Below are 6,336 nucleotides of genomic sequence, written 5' to 3'. Positions count from 1 at the left end.
TTTCAAGCAAATTATTCTGCTAGTTGGGGTTTAGTCCACTTCTATATCCTTCCCTTCAATGCTCAGGGGTCCAAGATTATCTTCTGTGTCTGTGTTAATTGGTTTCCCTTTTCTTTGTTGGAGAGGGTCTGTGCAGTCTTTCTGCCTAGTCTGCCATTTTGCCAGAACCTTGAATGTTTCATTGTTGAATGTAGCAATATTGAAGCATCTCAATTGGTATTTGGTCAATCCTTGGAGCTCTGTTGTCATTTTGCAAATACCTACTGTTAAGCTTGGACTTCTTCCTTCAATATCATTGGTTCTTGATTATATGCTACCTCCTGAAATGGTTGAAATTTGACCAACTCTTTTTGGTGCAGAGACTGTACGTTTCTTCCACCTTCTTTTGATGCTTCCTGTGTCATTCAACATTTTGCCCACAGAAAATTTCAATATTACAACTCAAGACTCAAAAAATGCTGAGTGTGTTGTCTCCATTTGGTTTTCTAGTTCCAAGTCTTTGCACATTTCATTATAATACTTTTTCTTCTTAAGTTTCTCATTGAAATCTGTTCAGTACTGTTACTTCATTATTTCTTCCATTTGCTTTAGCTACTCTACATTCAAGGAAAAGTTTCAGAGTTTCTTCTGACTTCTATTTTGGCCTTTTATTTCTTCCTTGTCTTTTAATGACTTTTTGTTTTCTTTGTATATGATGCCCTTGATGTCATCCCACAATCTATCTGTGTCTTCAGTCATTAGTGTTCAATGTTTCAAGTCTATTCTTGAGACAGTCTTTACACCCAGGTGAGATGTAACCAGAGTTGCATTTTAGCTATGTTTTCACATGTTGAAAAGGTTAAATAGACATAAAGAAGAAATAAGAAAACCAAAATTAAAAATGTTAAATATAAAAACTGTAATGCTTGAGATAAAGAAATAGAATGAATAGGATAAAGAACAGATTAAATGTAGCATGACTCATCTGTCACTTTGCTGTGCTGTGATGGCTTGTGTGTTGCTGTGATGCTGAAAGCTATGGCATCAGTAATTCAATAACAACAGGGTCACCCACTGTGAACAGTTTTTATCAGAGCTTCAACTAAGATAGACTAGGAAGAAAAAAAAGAGGTCATGAACTTTGGGAAAAATTGACCTCTAAAAACCTTATGAATAGTAGTGAAGCATTAACTGATATGTTACTGGAAAACTTTCTGAAATGAATAGCAATGGAACATTATGTGATATATTGCCAGAAGATGCCCCTCAGGTTGGAAGGCACTCAAAGTGTGACTAGCAAAGAGCTGCCTCCTCAGAGTAGAGTGGACCTTAATGACAGAGATGGTATAAAGCTTTTGGGACCTTCTGTGGTAATTAAGGTTATGTGTCAACTTAGCTGGGCCTGGTTTTAGTGGTTGGGCAGCTGGATGCAGTAATTCCTCATGATGAGACTGGTAATCAACTCCATGGTGGAATCTACTGGAGCAGCTGAGTAGCTGCCTTAGGGATGTGGTCTGCTTCCATTATGTAAGAAGATACTTTGAGGAAGATCTTGAGCTTCCTGGCACATTTGGATCCTGCATTTGATCAAACCATCAGTGAGTGCTCTGCTGCCATGTTGTCTGCCAATCTTGGGACTGTTTCTGGACTTGAACTAGTGGCCTGCCTCATTGCTTGATAATTTGGGGACTGTACCATTTTATTTGTTGACCTTATATTTGTCAGCTTCAACAGTCAGCAGCTACCTGGGTTAAGAGATGCCTCCAGCTCCAGTGGACTGAGAGCAAAAGGCAAAGCTGAAGCCCAAGGTCATGGGGCCTTCACCCAACCATTAGAGCTGGCACTTTGAACACAGACTTCTAGCATCCTAAAATGTAGGAGAATAAATCCCTGTTTGTTAAAGCCATACGTTTGTGGTATATCTGTTAAAGCAGCACTAGAGAACCAGATTATATTCTTTTGCTGATGTGGCATGACTCAAAATGATAAGAAATGGTTACAAGCATATATTAATAATTAGAACATGCAATGTAGGGAGTATTAATCTAGGAAGTTGTCAAAAATGAAATGGAATGCATAAACATCAATAGCCTATGCATTAGTAAGGTGAAATGCCATTTTGAAATTAGTAAACCAGTTCTGGTCATTGTGAATCAGACAATCATAAGATCTACTATGCCAGGAATGACAAATTGAAGAGCAGTGGCATCACATTCATCATCAAAAAGAACAATTCAATATCTATCCTAAAGTACAATGCTGTCAGTGACAAGATAATATCCATATGCTGACAAGGAAGACCAGTTAATGCTGGTATTATTCAAGTTTATGTACCGATCAATAAAGCCAAAGATAAAAAAGTTGAAGATTTTTTACCCAATGCTACAGTCTGAACCTGATAAAATATGCAATCAAAATGTACTAATGTTTACTGGAATTTAAATCTGAAAGTTGAAAACAAAGAAAAAGCACTAGTGGTTGAAAAAATATGGGCATGGTGAAAGAAATGATGCCAGGGACCATGTGATAGAATTTTGCAAGGCCAAAGACATAGTCCTTGCAAATATCTTTTTTCAACAACATAAATGGTGACTATTCCTCATCAGATGGAATACATGGAATTTGATCAACTACATCTGCAAAAAGAGGTGATGGAGAAGCTCAATATCATCAGTCAAAAACAACACCAGGAGCTGACTGTGAAACAGACTATCAACTATGCAAGTTCAAGTTGAAGCTGAAGAATATTAAAACAAGTCAACCAGAGCAAAAACATGAATTTGATTATATCCCACCTGAACATAGAGACATTCTGAAGAACAGATTTGACGTACTGGACACCAATGACTGAAGACCAGACAAGTTGTGATATGATACCGAAAACATCATACAAGAAGAAAATACAGCAAAAGGAACAGAAGAGCAAACATATGTCAGAAGAGACCATTGCTCTTGAACAAAGAGTAGCTAAAGTGAATGGAAGAAATAATGAAATAAAAAAGCAGAAGAGAAGGTTTCGAAGAACAGCTCAAGAACACAAAGAAAAGTATTACAATGAAATGTGCAGATAGCTGGAATTAGAAAATCAAAAGGAAAGGACATGCTTGACATTTCTCAAGCTGAAATAACTAAAGAAAAAATTCCAGCTTCGAGTTGCAATACTGAAGGATTCTATGCACAAAATATTGAATAATTCAGGAAGCATCAAAAGAAGATGGAAAGAATACACACAGTCACTGTACCAAAAAGAATTGGTCAATGTTCAGCTAGTTCAAAAGGTAGCATATGACCAAGAACCAATGACATTGAAGAAAGAAGTCCAAACTGCAATGAAAGATTTGGTGAAAATAAGGCTCTAGGTATTGATGGAATGCCTATTGAGATGTTTCAACAAATAGATGCAGTTCTGGAGTTGCTTATTCATTTAAGCCAAGAAATTTGGAAGACAGCTCCCTAGGCAACAACTGGAAAGGATCAATATTATGCCCATTGAAAGCTGATTCTGTGGAAAGTGATCCAACAGAATTCATAAATTATTGAACAATATAACTAACATCACACTCAAGCAATATTTTACTAACAATATTTGAAAAATGATTGCCTCAGTATATCAACAGGCAACTGCCAGAAATTCAAGCCAAATTCAGAAGAAGGCATAGGACAAGGGATTTCATTGCTTATGTCACACGGATCTTGGCTGAAAGCAAAGAATACCAGAAAGATGCTTACCTGTGTTTTATTGACTATGCAACGGTATTAGACTGTGTGAAACATAACAAACTATGGATAGCATTGAGAATTATGGGAATTCCAGAACACTTAATTGTGCTCATGAGGAACCTCTATACAAGCAAGAAGCTGCCATTTGAACACAACAAGGGAAACTGCACTGTGTAATATCAGAAAAGTTGTGAGTCAGCATTGTATCTTTCACCATACTTATTCAATTTGTATGCTGAGCAAATAATCAGAGAAACTGCACTATATGAAGAAGAATGTGGCATCAGGATTGGAAGAAGACTTACTAACAACATGTGATATATAGATGATACAACCATGCTTGCTGTAAGTGAAGAGGACTTGAAACATTTACTAATGAAAATCAAAGACTTCAGCCTTTAGTACAGATTACAACTGAACATAAAGAAAAAAAATCCTCACAACAACAAGAAGCAACATCACAATAAATGGAGAAAAGACTGAAGTTGTCTAAGATTTCAATTTACCTGGATCCACATTTAATACCCATAGAAGCACCAGTAAAGAAATAACACAATGTGTTGCACTGGGCAAATCTGTTGTAAAAGACATCTTTCAGTTGTTCACAAAGATGTCACTTTGAAGACTAAAGTGTGCCTGAACCAAGCCATTGTATTTCAATTGCCTCATATGCATGTGACTGGACAATGAATAAGGAAGACTTAAGAAGAATTGATGCCTGAATTATGATATTGGGGGAAAAAAAAAAAACTGAAAATACCATGGAGTGCAAGAAGAATGAGCAAATCTGCCTTGGAAAAAGTGCAGCTATAATGCTCCTCATAAACAAGAATGGCTAGATTTCATCTCATGTACTTCGGTTATGTTATCAGAAGGGATCAGTCCCTAGAGAAGAATATCATGTTTGTCAATGTAGAGAGTCCATGAAAAAGGGGAAGACTGTCAATGAGATGAATTGACATGGTAATTGAAGGATTGGCTCAGGCATAGCAAAGATTTTGACGATGGCATAGGACTAGGTAGTGTTTCATTTTGTTGTACTTGGGTTGCTATTAATGAGTAGGAGCTAACCTGACAGCACTTAACAGCAACAATAAAACATAGTAGAATAACATTAGGAAAACTGAGGATATGCTAATAGCAACCATCCAAAAGGGAGAGAAAAAGTAATCAAAAGAAGTTAACAAAGCAACTCTGAGCTGAGGAACAATGTTAATAGCCCAATATATATGTGAAAATTCTGGAGTTCCCAAGACCACCCTCAATTTTGACACCAACTGAAAGTTCAGAAGTTCCCTGAGACTGCCATCACATTTAATAATTAGCTAGAATAATACACAGGAATTGGAAAAGTTGTAATACTCACTATTGTAGTTTGTTGTTGTTGTTATTGTTAGCTGTCAGTGGAGTCACCTGAGACTCATAGCGACCCTATGCACAACAGAACAAAACACTTCCTGGTCTTGTGCCAGCCTCAAATCTCTGCTATACATTTGAGCCCACCATTGCAGCCACTGCGTCAATCTATCTCAATGAGGGCCTTCTCCTTTTCCATTGACCCTCCACTTTACCAAGCATGATATCCTTCTCCAGGGAATGGTTCCTTTGGACAACATGACCAAAGTAAGTAAGACAAAGTCTGAGCATTCTCTCTTCCAAGGAACCTTCCAGCTACACTTCTTCCAGGAACTTTGTTAGTTTTTCTGGAAGTCCGTGGCACTTTTAGTATTCATTGCCAACACCACAACTCAAAAGCATCAACTTTTCTTTGGTCTTCCTTATTCATTGTCTAGCTTTCACATGCATATGAGGTGACTGAAAATACCATGGCTTATGTTAGTCACACTTTTGTCTTCCAAGAGACAACTTTGTTCTTCAGCATTTTGAAGAGATCTTTTGCAGAAGATTTGCTCAGTGCAGTATTACAGCAAAAAAATACAGATTAATATTGGATTCAACTCTTAGTGACCTCTTCTTGGGTTTCTGTGGCAGTATCTCTACGGAAGTATATTGCCCAATCTTCCTTTGGAGGAATGGCTGGTGGGTTTGAACTGTCAGCCTTCTGGTTAGCAGTCAAGTGCCTTAGGCACTATGTCACCAGAAGAAAGAGGAACATAATAGAGAGTGCCAGTAGAGTCGAGCAGACAGAATTTATTCTTCCTATTAGCAATGTCTGACAATACACAGACTATTGCTAACCAGGAAAGCTCACCCATGCCTTTGTATCCAAAGATTTTATCGTAGCTTGGGCATGCACACATTTGATTACTCATATTGCTTATCTTAGTTTCCAGCCCTTACGAAGGTCAAACTGATACTGCATAGCCCAAGACCCTTTATTATAAATCATCTTATTAGCATAGAATATAAAGTGTAGTGAAAAGCTCCCACCATAAATAATATGATTATCTTGTGTAGTCCCAAGGTCCCCAAATATGTCTATTTACACTCTTAAGGGACAGGACTTTCCAAGGACTTTAAAGTTACCTTCCAGTTGTTGTTGTTGTTGTTGTTGTTGTTGTTGTTATGTGCCGTTGAGTCGGATCCGACTCATAGCGACCCCTCCTTGGGTTTGCTGAGGCAGTATCACTATGGAAGTAGATTGTCCAACCTTCCTTCCGAGGAGTGGCTGGTGGG

Source organism: Orycteropus afer, unplaced genomic scaffold (genome assembly GCF_000298275.1).
Source record: "Orycteropus afer afer isolate SDZICR_OR568_19922 unplaced genomic scaffold, OryAfe1.0 scaffold00166, whole genome shotgun sequence".
NCBI classification, from domain to species: Eukaryota; Metazoa; Chordata; class Mammalia; order Tubulidentata; family Orycteropodidae; genus Orycteropus; species Orycteropus afer.
The sequence above is the reverse complement of the archived record's forward strand: the minus strand, read 5'-3'. Positions refer to the sequence as shown.